This window comes from Vulpes lagopus, chromosome 2, assembly GCF_018345385.1.
Source record: "Vulpes lagopus strain Blue_001 chromosome 2, ASM1834538v1, whole genome shotgun sequence".
Taxonomy (NCBI): Eukaryota; Metazoa; Chordata; class Mammalia; order Carnivora; family Canidae; genus Vulpes; species Vulpes lagopus.
The window spans coordinates 148,971,376-148,988,168 of NC_054825.1; the positions used below are offsets into that span (position 1 = coordinate 148,971,376).

Here is a 16,793-nt window from a genome sequence, read left to right on the forward strand (position 1 = left end):
ATCAAAGGTGTGCAATTTAGAATAAATTATTTCTAACCCTTTCCAACTTTCAAACTTACTATGCTGTAAGCTAAAACAGAAGTAAGGCATATCCAAAAACTTAATCAAAGGGTCGGGCTCACTAATTTGCTCTGCTTGTGGTATGATATAGTACTAAAATCAACGTTAATTTAAAACAAAGATAGCCAAAAGTCAACAAATGTTTGGTATTTTGAAGATGGGGAGGATAGAAATGAGACTTGTAAGCAAAAACATGAAATTTTACCTTCTCCCATCCAAAGTTCAACTTGGCACATTTTTTAGTTTGTATGTGTCTGCTCTGCTAACATGTTAAATTTTGCAGCATGTGCTCTAATGGGCATGGATTCTCATACCTCCTGATCTCAGCATTCCCTTTAACTACTTATATAGTCAATGGAGTAAATATTAATTTTTGTGTTATTGAGCAAGGGAACAGAATTCTAATTTTCTTTCCTGAGGGGCTAGGGGCACAATATTTAATTGGTAGATTAAGAAAAACACTGCATTATGGTTTAAATCTGTGAACAGTATGGTGAACATTAATTTTCCCTACAAAAACTCTGAAAGAGTATCTAGCTCTTTCAAGGAGAAAATTAAGCCCTTTATCATCTTTTGTCACAGTGTGCCCTCTTCCAATTTTTCCCCTCAAACCTTTTCTAGCACCTCATTCAGTTTTAGAAATGGACCTCTGAAGACATTTCATCTACTCTTATTTTATAAAAAAGGAAACCAGAACCCAGAGAGGTGGAGGCTCACTCAAGGTGGACAGGAACAGCCATGAGACTAAACTTTTCACTTTGAATCTGTGCTTATTTTTCTTTCTAGGCCTTGACTGTTGGCAACTCTTTAAGTGATTTCATATTCTATTGTTAGGCAAAGCCCTAAAGCAGTATAATAAACTTTACCACATACAAGAGATACAGCAATTAACAGCTAACACTGATTCAATGTTTAACATATGCTAAGGACTCTTCCAAATGCTCTACCATATAAATTAATCCAGTAACAACCCGGTGTGATTGGTAGGGTTATAATCTTTCATTTACAGACGAGGGACCTCGGGTACACAGAGTGAAGGTGGTTAGAAGCTTATAAAATAAACGGGGAAGTGATAGAGACTGCAGCTACCACCCCATTTATTTGGGTCAGCTACTAACGTTCAGCTCCAAGAAGTTGAGAATTTGTGGGAAGGCTAAGCGGTAGGTGCCAGGTCTCCCAATTTTCCAAACGAAGCTGAAAAGTTCAGATTTTTATGTGACATCACCAAACGATGGCTCATTTTTTAAACTGTAGCATTAATCTCCGAGCAAACACACACACACACACACACACACACACACACACACACACACACACCCCTCTGGGCTAGCATTAAAGACTATGGATATGCCTAAAAATGTTTGAGAATGAGAAGATTCACTACATAAAATTCTTGTCTAATGAAGATTAACTGGAGGACTCCTGATTCTCAAATTCTGGGAAAGGGATATACACATGAGGAACCCTATCTGTGCCTCTTCCTTGTATTCCATCAGAGGGAAAATATACCCTCCTCAAAATGAAAGCAAAAGCCAATGTCCTTTGATTGAAGCTTGTAGACCATCACAATGCCTTTTGTGCTACAGCAGAGGAGCTATTGGTTAAGAATAAGCAGATAACTTTCTGCAGAGAATGAAGAATGAAGCAGATGTTGGATACTACCTTCAGTGAGGTTTTCTTAGCCTCTCTTCCCAACTCCAAGATAGACAGAGGCCATCATCCGTTTCGTAATGAAATGGGTTCATGAAAATAGGGGTGCCAATTATGGCCAATCGAGGGTGGGTGTTTCTTAGAGTGAAGTCACTTACCTAAAACTCCCTCCTATTTCTCCCATTGCTGGCTAGTAATTTTATCAAGGCATTTCAGGTGCCCATACACTGTTCTGCAGACCAGTTTACACACCCCTGTTGGTATATGATCCATACCGTGTTATCTATTTTAGACCTAAACATAGGCAAGAATATAAAAAATAAAGATCTCTTTAAAAATTAAATACATTTGGGGCAACTAGGTGGCACACTTGGTTAAGTGTCAGACTCTTGGTTTTGGCTCAAAAAGTGATTTCAGAGTCATGAGATGAAGACCCCCATCAGGTCCCATGCTCAATGTAGAATCTGCTTAACTCTCTGACCCTCCCCTCCAAAATAAATAAATCTTTTTAAAAAAATTAAGTATTCTTGTAAAGCAATTCCTAAGAATTCTCAATAAACTACCTTATCAGAAGATAAAAGGCACAGATTTGAAAAATGGCCTCTCATGGACTCTATTAGACTCCACAGAAAGGCTTTGTCTTAGAGTTACTACCAATTAAAATTCTTAATTGCCAACATTTAAAAAGCAGAAAGCCCGGTGTTAGAAACCAATTTCCAGATTCTTCCAAAAAATGTGAAAATTTAGAAAAGGTGAACCTATGTTATATGTTTTTTAGGTAAATTACTTAAATGGCAATATCCCTTCATTTGCCTGGCCTCTATAGGCATGTGAGTTCATGACACTTTTGGGGGTAACCTGAACTTTAGTCTTACACATCGAGATTAAAAATGAAAAAATTACATTTTGGGTTTAAGATAATTTTGGTAACATTTTTACACATTCACTTCTTTCATACAGAAGAGAAATACTCAACTTTTGACCACTTTACTAAGAGATGAGGACACCCAGAGATGTTAGGTCATACTTGACCAGGGTCAAACAGCTGGAGGTTGGAAAGGAGGGTTTGGAAATACTAAGGCGGATCATGTAGTAAACCACCAGATCGAGTGGGAAGTCCTGAATTTCAGAACAGACACAGAAGAGAGGAGAGTAAAGCAAACTGGGGACCTTTTCAGAATGAAAAAGGAGGAAATGGGTCCCAACTGTTTTAGAGGAGCAGCCTTTGCAGAAGAGACTGGGGGAAATGAGATAGAAAGGAAATGATGGCTTTGCAACTTCAAGTGAGAAATTCAAGGAGAGCTTTCTATCCAAGTCTCTGGCTCCATGCAATGCCACATCAAAACTGGCACAGAAAGCCCAATCCAGAACAACCAATAATTGGTCCCGAAACATCCATTTCCTCTCCAAGGATTGCTCCTCATCCCACCTCACCCTGGGTCACAGGGTTGTGCCAATGGATACGAATTTAGTCTCTTCATCTCTCCTTGACAGACACAACTTCACCTCCTATGATTTCATTGTCTTCCTCAGTTATGAGAAAGAGGCTTCTTGTGCCAAGGCCTCATGACGTAAGAGGGTCTCACTCCCATCCCTGCCAGAGACTGGCTCAAAAACTCATAACCATAATTAGGTCTCTCATCTGACAAGTTTTTCCCAGGTGCCATGCAATATGCTAAGGGCTTGAAATACATACCATTTAATCCTTGGAAGACTCTCACTAATGGCAGCATTCTTATTTCCACTTAACAAATGAGGAAACTGAGGCACAAATAGATCACCTAACTTGCAGAAAGCCACACAGCCCATAAGGGGAGGAGTCTAAATTCAAACCCAGGTTTCTCTCACTCCAAAGCCAAGATATCACTTAGCATTATCAAAATGATAGGGCTTCCAAATGAAAGGCTACAGACTGTAGGTCTGAACAGCAAAGTCTCTGGGATTCTCAATCCATTGTATTCAATCTACACCCTCTGATAACAATGGAGAGGCATCTCTTCTCTCTCAAGGTCAAAATTAGGAAGTGTTCTCTCTTTCTGCTGAGGCCAAACAGAGTCTAACTTGTAAGTATTTTTCCAGAGGCATTTTAACTGATTAATTCTGAAGACCCAACTTAACAGCAGATCAATTAGAATGTTAAAGCATGTTTGAGGAGTAGAACCCTCCTGCCAAATGCTGCTCAACAGATCATTTAAACCCACTGACGCATTCAGAGAGTTCTGGTAGCTTTCCAACATTTCAGCAAAGCAAGAATCATCACTGAAGGTAGTGCCTTAGCAGGCTTCACTTGTAGGTTTTGTTTTAGACACAACATAAGGTTTGTGTGTACATGTGAGGTGTTCCTATTCAGCCAGCAGTGGTTTCTGTGCTTTGTTTATGTTTGGGAGTAATTTGGTTAGTTCAGTTCTTTCACAGCCCCCTTTCAAGTGATATTTGTTTATCAACCACAAATGCAGTCACATTAATCCATTTTGATAAGCTAAATAAACCCCTGCAGTTGGTCCATGATGCAGCCCATATGTAAATGAGTTGTATATTCTTGCAGGAGAGACATGCACAATTTCAGTCTAGTCATCCTTGCCTAATGTGGCTGTCAGGTGTGTCAAGAGCAACAGATGCTTGTTTGACAAAGGACCTTTTTATTCTGGCTAATTAAGCAGTTGGACACACCCGCCTGTTAACGGTTCTGCTTTGTACAGCCAACTCTGGCTGAATCATGCGAATCTACAGCTAAATAGGCCACATTTTGAAAGAAGGCTAATTAACCCCTAGGAGAAGGAAAAGAATATTGCAAAAACCCAGCTGCTGAATGCAACAAGATTAGCATTTCTTCAACCTGATGGGCAAAACCTAGGCAAAGCAAATGTGTTTGGAACAAACATGCGTTATTGCAAGTTTCAAGGCATTCAGATGTTCTTTATGGAACTTCCTGAAGATTATTTAATACACTCAAATTCACAGTTGGATTCCTTTTATCACACATAATGTACACGCCAAATTAAATGGTTTAATAGTCTGACCTAATCAATTACTTTTCAAACAGAACTATCTAACTGGGATAGCTTAAAAATAAGTGGTATCCATCTAATTTTTATTGGGGTTCTCCAGCCTGGAATAATTTGCTCTATAAAAAAGCAAAGTCTGCAAAGTTTGGCTCCTCTATGCTGACTCTATTGTTTTTGTTTTGTTTTTTTACTCTGAGGAATGTAACAGGTTCTAAGTCAGTAGAGAAAATAAAGACTTGTAATTTAATTTTCAAGTGCAACAGAGAATTTCCTTCCTTCTTTCTTAGTATAGAAAAACAAAAGATGTTACTTCCAATTCCTACTTGAACCAAATTTAGCAAAGTTAGTATGACTGTCACTTAATGGGTATAACTAAGTCATGTCACATCTAAAACATGACATTCAAATATAAATTATTTACTTAGAAACCTGGTTCAACATAAGAGTATAGGAATGCTATTTAGAGAAAAAACTTTGTCAGAATTTGAATTTAAATACAGAAGTTTAACATCTATGTACTTTTATACGGAAAAATCCCAAATCATAAATGATGCTTTGTGGCATAAGATTTCTACTAAGTGTTAGAAAATAAATGTTATTATACATAATGCCCAAAGCAATTAAAATTTCTATTACAATTAGAAAACTAAAACAAGCTGTGTTTTTTGGGGGGAGCAAATTGCCATTATATATTTTCCTGAACATAAAATGAGTAGGAAATAGGCACATTTTTGGACTATTCTGGAATAGATGTTGAAAAATATTAGAACGATTTCAATTCATAAAAAAGAAACTAAGGATATCAAGAAACTTTCACAGAAGACAATATAACGTAAAACAACAGGCCATACTAGAAAGTTTATATATAGAGGTAAATAATCATGTGATAAATTTAATGCTTTGAAACTTTGACAAAAACATATTGATGAACTGAGTACAAACGTAAAACACTATGACTTGTCTTTTCTCCCACTTCACCTTGTACAAATGAAAGAAACTAGTTAAGCTACAGACTATAGTCAGCCTTTTTTTTTTTTTTTAAATACACTTCTGAAAGTTTATTCATTATACGACACAGGGCTTCAGGAAATCAATAAAGCAAGTAACTGAAAGGATGTAAAAAGAAATTTCCTGATTTTCTGTATTATAAAAGCTCTGCCTATTTATTTAGGTTTAATGTTGTAAACCTCATGACTGTGTACAATTAATCTTTTGTACTAAGTTGATCTGTAGACAATGATGGAATGATAATAGTGTAGACTGTCAGGCAGTCATCTTCCTGTGATAACTGAGGACAGTGATTAATGTTGGTGATGATTAATCAGCACACTGGTAACATATACAGGTTGCCTGGGTAACTTTTTTCACTTTTCAAACAAAGGTTTTTGCTTAACTAATTTTCCCTTGGCTCATAGTATGAAAAACTGTTTCCTTGGAGAAGAAAATTCAAATTAAATTACTTTAACAGCTTTTATCTTGAAGGATCAATTACTTAAAAAAATAAATAAATAAAACCATCTACTACCATATTAGAAAAGCCAAACTACTGAAATAACATAAGGACTATTTTACTATTTGTTATTTGTTTCTAGTTATCAAGAAGAGCTGTCATCAGGCCCAGAGGTCATTTTGGGGAAAAGAGAATCAAGTTTACTGCTGGTGCTGTTCAGCATTTTCTCCTACTCACGTTCATGAGTAGGCAAGTCAGGTCTTAGCTACCTGACACATGCTAAAAAATGGTGGTGCTCAGATACCAGATGAAAAAAAAGGAAAAGGAAACCAAAGAAACAAAAACATCTAAGTGTCCTACACTCTCTCCTACTGGAGGAAGAGTCTGAGAGCACAGTGATGTAATATACAGAAAAATTCTCATCAAAATGTATGAGACAAAGCTATAAAGGTCTCTCCCTACTAGTCCATCCAATCCTGAGAGTGACCAGAACCTACTGGATGGAGCATTTAATGACATTAACACTCAGCAATGAACGATGATGAGCAACGAGCCCTTGATTATGAATCTATCATCTTCATTATTAGGGACATTAATAAGAATAGCTACCGCTGCTGAGCACTTACTATGTGATAGATGCTTTGCACACATTTAACTTTAATTTCACTCATCAAGTAGACATTCCCATTTTATAGCAGAGGAAAGTTATGTTCAGAAATTAATTTGCCCAGGGTCACATAGCTATTAAGAGATGAAGTCAGGATTCAAGTCCAGGTCTGTGTGACTCCAATAACGGCAAGCTGTCATTGGACCCTAGGTGGCTACAGGGATAGCAGCCGCATTGAAGCTATTTTAGCAAAATCAACTTTAAAAGAGATAAAGTAAAAAAAAAAAAAAAAAAAGAGAGATAAAGTAGTCTATGAGGACTTTGGGCACTGAGAAAGAATTCTAAATTTGAAGAGATACAAATATGACATAAATTGCAAAAATGTACTATACCTGGTATGTAATCAATATAATTCTATGAAGTCATCAAACCTATAACTTTTATGATACAAAAACGCATACCATGGATTAAAAGAGACTTACACTAACCCTGTAGTCACATAATATTTTATAGATGAAAGAAGTTATAAAATGCAGACTCATTTGCATTCAAGAACGTGTCGTAGAAAGCAGTCAAACAAGGGACCAATTAAATGAATGTGTATGTATATATAACATTATATATAAACACAAGAAAACTCAATCAAGTATGGTATATAAAAGCCAATAATAAGCAACCAAAATATCCATCACTGGGGAACTTTTTTAAAAAAATATTTAATTTATTTATTCATAAGAGACACAGAGAGAGAGGCAGAGACACAGGCAGAGAGAAGCAGGCTCTACATAGGGAGCCCCATGTGGGACCCGATACCGGGAGAACAGGATCACATCCTGGGCCAAAGGCGGCACCAAACCGCTGAGCCACCCAGGCTGCCCCACTGGGGAACTTATAAATTGTTCTATTCTGTATCCCTCTAGTGGAATACTGTACAGATCTATAAAAGCCAACACTGAAAGATAATCATAATAACGTAAGTAGAGAAGGCAGGTTGCCAAATAATATGCAGCCCACAATACAATCTTCTTCATGGATACATAAATGCATGCTTTGGAAAAATGCTTAAGGAGACAGAATAACGTCAGTGGAACTTCCAACTCTTGAAATATGGGCTTTCCTAAACCAATGACCATAAACTTTGAGTGGTCTCAAGCTAACCTTGGATTTGCTGGTCAAAAGCAACACAGGCTCCAGACATCCGTTTAGCCTAAAGCCATTCCCAAAAGGTCAGTCTTAGATTCTGTAACCTCAAACAGACCTTACAAGCTCAAAGACAGCTACAAAGGTAGATTTTGATCTGTTAAGTGGCAGGGCAAGAGCTTGGTCTCCCTTCCCACTAAAGTGGCTCAAATCTCCAAAGCAGCTCTAAAAAACAACTTCTTGAGTGCTTCTCTTGGAAGAGCCTACTCAAAAAATGTATCTGGAGATTTTATCTACAGACTCATTCATTGCGAATTCCATGACATTTGTCATTTTCTGCTCAAAAAAGGAAATCTAGCGACGCACACTCCTGGATGTCAACGTCAAATATGATCCCTTCCTTATGACCCTACCCCGTACCTACTGTCCAATCCAGAATCCAGAAGTAACTTTTAATCCTGCTCCCTTGCATACAAACTGAGATGAAGAATGGTGCTTCTTCTAAAGATCACCCAGTTGCAAAGAGGATACAAATGGGGAATCCAGATGTGTAGTCCCACCAAAAAAAAAATATTCCCTTTTGGAACTAGCCTTCATGTCATCTGTACCTTCTTCCTCCATACCCTAAACTTTACACACATGAGTGTTCTCCTTCTTTCCCTACATTCACTGGTGTAGATTCATCCACATGTATAAAAGCACCCCTCCTACCTTCTGCTATTTTTTTTATAGATTTTATTTATTTATTCATGAGAGACAGAGAGAGAGGCAGAGACACAGAGAAAGAAGCAGGCTTCCTGCAGGGAGCCCGATGTGGGACTCGATCCCAAGACCTTGGGATCACGACCTGAACCAAAGGCAGACACCCAACCACACTGAGCCATCAGATGCTCCAATACAGGACTAATAAACCAGAAAAGCCTTGCCACCAAGGGTCCCAATGGTCTCACTTTAGAGGATATGAGAACAAAGAAGGTAAAGATTAGTCTAAAAAGCAGTAGTATTTAAAGAGCCATTAAAGAAAACAAGCAGGTAGTGTCACCCCGAAACAAGAGGATTACCTTTGGATTTTACAGGGGTGAAGGCCAAGAAAAGGAATACTTAATTTTCTTCACACCAGAGAAGGCTTCAATGACAACTTTCTTCTTGGATTTTCTTGCCTACACAAGAAATTTTTCTATTTTTTTTCTCTCATTTTCTTTTTATAAAAGTGGAGAATAGAGCCTTTTGCAGTTTCTAACTATCCTAATGACAGGCTCAGAGAGATCAACACATCTAAAAGGGGAAAATAATACTGTGTAATAACATTGCTAGTAATGGCAATGATATACCCCACTCTAAATGTACAATATCTTAAAGAACTGAACTTTCATTACTGCCATTTTTTGGCAAATGTTGTGAACGGGTGTGGGTGGACTTGGAAAAAAATCTATATACTCACACACAAATTCTGGAAACACTGTAAAACATGCTATTAATCAAATGAAATTTTTACATCGATTTTCATTATAAGATGCATGTATATACACATGGAATAAAGGCTTGGATCAAGAATGAAACATATAACATGGAGACTCCAGCCAACTCTGTACACTGAGAAACAGAAAAATTATTTCTAAATATCAGTAATATTTGAAATAAGTCAAGTACACTGAAATAGAGATAATGTCCCTTTGGAGCTCATTTTATGGGAATTGGTGATGCACCCCAAAATGGCTCTCCTTCCAACTCAGTCTAAAGCAGTTTCTTGGCTCCCAAAACAAGTTTCTTCTATAGTGGGCTCTTACCTTAGGCTACCTCATAAATGTATGGTTAATACCCCTAACTGGAGCTATTAATATGCTTAAAATCAACTGTAAGTTCTTTACGTTTAAAAGAATTGTCATTATGTAGTATTTTATGTAAGCGTGGAATTTCACATAACGAGCTCCTTTCCATCCTCCCTCGTCTTGCACTTGGATGGTCTTCCCACAGGGCTAAAAAAAGGTAAGGGAACTCTTTCCTGTCTGAAAATACACTAATAATAGTGATGGACCAATCCCAATCATTTTCTTCATCACCATGTGTTTCCCTTCATCTCCCAAACCTAACTAGCCCAATGATGCTGCTTTTTAATGAATAACTTCATCTCTCTCTAAAATCTATTCAGAGTTCAGAGTTCAGGTCACTCCTGGCAATAGGTCCCCAGGGCGCTCAAGATAAACTGCCAACCCCCCCACAGGGCTTCTAAGGCTTGTTAGCACAGAGCTCTTGCCTGCCATTTTCCCAAGACATGCAATCCACGCATGTGGAACCACTCTCAGTGCCCCACACCTAGGGCTTGTGAACAAGGAACTCCCTCTGAAGCAGTGGTTCCTCCCCACCTTCTTTCATCTTCCCTTCATCTTTGGGATCTCAGGACAAATTCCACATCCCACAGACAGTCTTCCAAACCACCACCACTCTGCTCCCTTCTTCTTAGCAAGTCTGGGGCTGACGTCCTTCTGGGTGCTCCTATAGCACCTTATTTTCACTCAGGGCATTGCAAGTATCATATTGTAGGATAACTGTCTCCCCGGCCAGATTATGATAAACACGATGGGCACATACATTCTGCCTCTTTTTCAGCTAATAGGCAACAGTGCCTAACACAGAGATCTTCAATTTGTTGAATGAACAGAAGAATAAGAAAGGGAATTTGTCTGGGGTGTCTGGGTGGCTCAGTGGGTTAAGTGTCCCCAACTCTTGGTTTTGGCTCAGGTCATGATCTCAGGGTTGTGAGACTGAGCCCCACACCCGGCTCCTTCTCTTCTTCCGTCCCTTCTCCCCTGCTCTTTCTCTCTCTCTCTCTATCTCAAAATTAAATAAATAAACAGATAATTGTAAAAGAGTGGGGGATGAGTTTAAGACCCTGATGACACATTACTATTAAGAGTATATAGTATCAGAATCATTTCAAAATTTCAAATTCTGTATAAACACAATTTTCTATTAGAACCATTTCCAATCAAGTTATTCATTAAGAACGTTTTCTCTTAATGTTCCAGTGTGACTTTGCTTTCAATTTTCATTACGGCAGAATTTTGCAACAACTCCCATATTCCAAGATTTGTAAGCCTCAACAGATTTTGTATAATTTCTTAAAAAATGAAACAAGGATTAAATAAACTCAAATGAGCAAATTAAGTCTTCAGCTATTGCTCTGAACCTCCTGACACATCATTTACTTTGTTTTAATAAGTACACCTGATTCACTACATTGTGGATTCAGATCCAATGCTCTCATCATGTCATCTTAGAAAAGGTGGCCTGGTATGCTTCCTTTGTTTTTATGAGACAGAAGCACTCAGAGATCTTTAATTTTCATAGCTGAAATGCTAAGAATAAGTAATTAGCCTAATAGTAATTGTTCTAACTTCATCATTAATTAACCACTCGAAATTTATTTGAGCTTGGCAACATTCAACTGACGTTCTTCTATGGTCTCTTAACAATCATTGAAACTTTTCACAGAAAAAAAGGTATTTCAAGCAGCCTTTAGCTACAAAGTAGCGAACACATTTATGTAAAGATTCTGCATGCATTACTTCATCTGTCCAGAAATCCTATGAGGTAGGTACTACTATCATCTCGTTATTATTGATGAGAAAACTTAGGCTCAAAGCTTAAATAACTCTAAGCCCCAAGGTCACACCATTACCAATGGGCAGAGTGAGGGCGTGAAGATATTATACCATCTATTAGGCTCCAGAAGCAAAAATTCAGATTTTTTTCTTTCCTTGTTTTAACCCAGCCATATGCTGTAATAGGCTTATAATGTGACAATTTAAAGGTTTTACAGACGAGCGATTATGCCATCCTGTCTAAGGTAGCAGTCTTGACTACATTTTAAAACTTCTACATTATAAGGAACTGGACATGATGCAAATTTTCAACCCGGTTACAGATTTTCCATGTTATGTTCAGCTGTAAAATCATCTTAATTCCATTTCCAGCAATAGTGAGTACCTGACAACATGGCTGTCTCTTCTATTCTGTCCATCACAGCGAAGACTAATAAAAATGGTGAATCATATAAGGTTCTAGACAACCTCTACCGAGGTATCAATATACATGGGCTTTTTGGAATTTAAATCATGGGTTAGAAAGTGTTATAAAAAAAAAAAAGTGTATCTTTTCTTTCTAAAATCTTGGGAGTTGAGCTGTCTGGTGCCCACCATCAACTCCACTTCCAAAGGAACAGGAATGACTGGATGCAGCTTCTCAGATGCCAAAAGAAAGGACAGTCTTAACTGGTTAATTCAACAAAAAATTGATTTTGGTGAAACCAAGGGGTCTTTGGCACAGGTACCAGGAGCTGTTGCTCCCTTTTATATCTAGTCACAAACTGCCTTCAGTAAAGCCAGGAAAATAATGTAACTCTCCGACCTCATGGCATTGCACCGCAATTTGGGACAGTAACTAGGAAGCAGACAGAACTTTAAAGATTACTGACCAAAAGGCAGTGCTCAGGGAAACTATGCACCAAAGCAACACCCTAGAACAGGCCTCTGGTAGAATGATCATGTCTATCTATCCCCTGCTTGAGAACACGACCACCTTGACATAGGCCAAATGATTTGATCCATTCGTTGCTTCAATCAAACATTCACATGGGACACATTTTGCTACAGTGATCCGAAAGGGCAGAGCAAAGTAAAAATTTCCCAATTTCCACAAAGACCTTTTAATTCTACTTCTTCAAGATCTTGGATGTCTATATTGCGGCAACCATGTGAAACACACACATAGGTAATTAGTATCAAAAGCTAGGTGGCATATATAGTAAGTACGTCACACCCAATGGAAATACACACAGAGGCAGACCACCTTCCAAATGGTTCCAACTTTGGCTATAGGATTTGGCAGAGAGAAAATATTCAAGACAGTAGAATTCTTTCATTATAGCTTCACTGTCCTCTAACCTTGGCAGAGACAGTGATGGTAGTATGATAACACTGGGTCTATTTTTGCCAAAAATCAACTTGCTAGGAATTGTTTCACCAAATGATCGACTTGGGAAACTGGCCAACTCACTCAAAACTTGTATCTTTTGGGGCACCTGGGTGGCTCCTTGGTTGAGCATCTGCCTTTGGCTCAGGTTATGATCCTGGGGTCCTGAGATCGAGTCCTACATTGGGCTTCCCTCCTGGAGCCTGCTTCTCCCTCTGCCTATGTCTCTGCCTCTCTCTGTGTCTCTCATGAATAAATAAATAAAATCTAAAAAAAATAAATAAATAAAAATAAGTTTTAAAAAAAAACTTGTATCTTTTAACTATTTATGCTGTTTACATAATCTGTAGTTTTAAAGGGCCTTTCAAAGACTTCTTTGATGTTCATATTGATGAAGCCAAGGTCTCAATTTGTCTGAGATTTTGCTCCAAGCTAGTGCTACAGCCTACCTAAAACTTATTCTGGAATTTTACTATTTTCTAGTCCAGTAACTTTTGAGAATAATTTATTTTAAATCAAAGGGCTGTGCACACCTTGAATGCCATGAAGTTTACAAATGATAATAGGGAAGGTTTATTTTTACAACACATTTTTCATACATTAAATGCATTCTGTACTCCTCTCAATTCACAAATTTGCTAACCAGTGTAACTAGAAAATATGTTGCTTCCGTTTTAAGCAACTGAAAGGCATTCGGTATACGAAATATCAATGATAAATTTGGCACGCAGCTGAATTGGACTGATAAATATTCCTGTTGCCAAGTGTCTGCAGTGAAATTGCTATAGAAAAATTAAAACCAAATTAAAACTAATTAATGCTTCCCACCAAAAAATTCAAAAGCTTTTGCAACTATTCTATGCAGTGTGATTTGTGATATACTTTACATATAGTTAACACAAACATATTTTGGGCAGTGGATAATTTGGAAAATTGGTTTTTAGGCAAACTGATAAATTAGAGTTTTGGTAAATAAAACAAAACTGCCATTCAGTTTATGCTGTAGCAAACTGCCTTTAGGAGAATTATGCATTCAGTAAATTGATCATTCAGTACATTAGGGGGGTGGGGGGAGGTAAGGTGTGACGGGTTTTCAGATAATTGGCCTCCCCTCCCAGTCTCACAGCACTTTAAACTTAATATCCAGAGAGCATCTAGTTCAAGGCCCCCATTTCAACAGGAAACCTGAGACCAACAAACCAAATGGATTTGTTAGTATCAGAGCTGGCATTAGAACTCAGAACTCCCGATTCCCAGTCAAGAGCTCTTTCTAACAGAGTATGGTTTATAAGAGAAGAAAAAAGGAAGGCACTCAAAAAGAAGTAGCAAGGCCTGCCAGAACCTCAAAGTGCTTATTATACAATGAGAGAAATGCTCATAACAGGGAGAATGAAATCCTAGAATAAGAGGGTCTCTTAGACGTTTCCAAGTTTCTTTCTCACATAAATGAATAAGGCACTGTTTTTGGGTGTTTAACAAGATTTCTAGTAAGTCAAACTTTGTATGTTGTGTATGGAGACATCAACTAAAATGGTTCACCGGATTTTATAATCTGTAGAAATTCTGGATCATGTTGTAATATTGTTTTGTTGAGGTTTTTTTTTCCCCCTCAGCTACATGGAGCATTTTGGTGACAGAGGTTCAGTATTTTATTATTATATAGAGTGTCTCAGTGTTTCAGGCTCACAGTTTTATTATTACATCATCTCTGTATATAGCGTATAGTACACAAACTCACTGTGTTTACACTGAAATAAACCAAAAAGACTAATTTCTAGTTTGCCAAGAAGAAGGGGTAAAAGGAAAATTCACCACTGCAGTAATTGCCACTAAAATAAACAGGGAACAAATTCTGAATTTTCACTTGCAGCAAATAAGTGTAATTTTGGGGTGTGAGACAGAAACCTTTTAAATGTAATGGTTTGTGTAACAGCTTTTATAAGGTGCACTTTTCACTGTCAAACAGCATAAAATGCTCATGAGGGTAATCAGTTTTAGATGGCAGGTTTACAAGCTTTCTACAACTTGTGCTATTTATCCATGTTAAAATGTTTTGCAATTACCTCTTTCTGTATTACATTCACACTTTCTTTTAAAAAGATTTTAAAACTGTTTTGTACGAATGTAACTCCCAAAACCAACCATATTGCTTGACTTCTTTATTCATCTGATGCACACTGTTAATTTTTATTAACTCACAAGTTGTCCTCAGCTCATTTACATAGAAGTAGTATCCCTGTAATATTGAAGGATATTAAAGCAAGGTAGAAGCAAACAAACTCCCAATATAATCTATTCAAAAATTGTATCTTCTCTGTAACCTTTCCTATGAAGGTAACAGAAATGATTTTCTTGTACCAAAATAGGAAGCTAACATTTACATATTATATTTAAAACCATATATAAATATGAGCTGATTACTTCTCAAGGTTCCATGGAGTCATTTTTCACACAAACCAGATTTACAAGGATGGTGTTTTCTTAATGTGACTGAAAGGTTATTTACATATGAGAACTCTGTTCCTTTTCCTTACAGGTCTCCTTACTCAATATGGAAGGATATATTCTTTTCAACTAAGACGACAGGAGAATTTTCTTAAATATAGGCTAATACATCATTCTTCCCTAGCCTTTTTCCCTCTCTCTCCATCCCTTTCTCTCAGTCTTCTCTCCCTGGCCTCTTGCCTCTTTCTCACTTTGTGCCTCCTTCCTAAAAGTTAAAGACCTAAGGAGATGCAGTTAAATTATAGCCACACGACAGCCCCTCCAAACTGCTCTCAGCCTATAAGCCCAGTCAGCAATGTAGTTTAATTGTACCAATCTTTTTTTTTTTTTGAGATGATTTTTGTGCATCTAAACAACTAATTTTGACATTAACCACAAGCTTGACCTTAGTTACAGCATTTCATTGCAGACACCAAAGATGAACAACTCTACTATCTCCAATACTTATAGGTAAGCCCTTTGGCTGAAGTATTTGGTGTATCGAAATAAAGCATATTGTGAAATCAGATCACCAGTGCTGAATAATCCTGGCTTGTACCTCCCAACTAAGTAGAAGACCACTAAAAGTAATCACTAGTCATGTTATATTACTTTACTTTGTGTGGCTATGTTCAGAGCAATTTAGACTCAGAAACTCTAAGATTGGCCATGTCCTTCAAGGTAACAACCTTGAGTCACTGATTGGGCCATGACCTATCTGTTTGAATCTCCATAATGAGGCATTTACCATCCCATTTCACCAGGGACACTATGAATTACAGAATCTTGCTCTTAATATAACTTCAGGGTAATGCTACTTTAAGTACGCAAATAGTTATAAGTAGCAGAAAGGCAAAAGAAGCAAACAACTTGGGCAGCCCCAGTGGCTCAACGGATTAGTGCCGCCTTTGGCCCGGGGTGTGATCATGATCCTGGAGACCCAGGATCAAGTCCCGTGTCAGGCTCCCTGCATGGAGCCTGCTTCTCTCTCTCTCTCTCTCTCTCATAAATAAAAATCTTTTAAAAAAAATAAGCAAACAACTTAATAAGGATGGATTTATTAATTCATTTCGTTGTCTTTTCTTCTTAAGAGGGCTCCAAATGAAAATATCATTATTTTCCTAAAGTAAATATATTGAGTAAAAAGTTATAAAAGAAAGGTGCAAAGGGTGACACTGGCATTTCTGAGGTTCAACAGCTGTTGCTCCAAAGCCACGTAAGTCAGTGAAACTGGTGAGTCCCTGAGGTGGCTGCTGGAGATGCAATGCAGTTGCAACAAAAGCTATTGACTATTTCCAAAACACAAGAGGCCATCCATTTTTTTTAGGCATGCCAACCCCATTACAAAGTTATTTTTAGAAAGAGAGGGAAATTTATGACTATCTTTGAACTTCCAAGTGGAAAAAAAGTACAAATTTCTCACTTA

At 37.6% G+C, this 16,793-nt stretch overlaps 1 protein-coding gene across 8 annotated transcripts in view; it reads right to left on the bottom strand.

Annotated features, from left to right (window-relative positions):
* The window catches only part of RFX3 (regulatory factor X3), a 435,833-nt gene that overhangs the window by 163,864 nt on the left and 255,176 nt on the right, over positions 1–16,793 (bottom strand). The window lies entirely within an intron of this gene.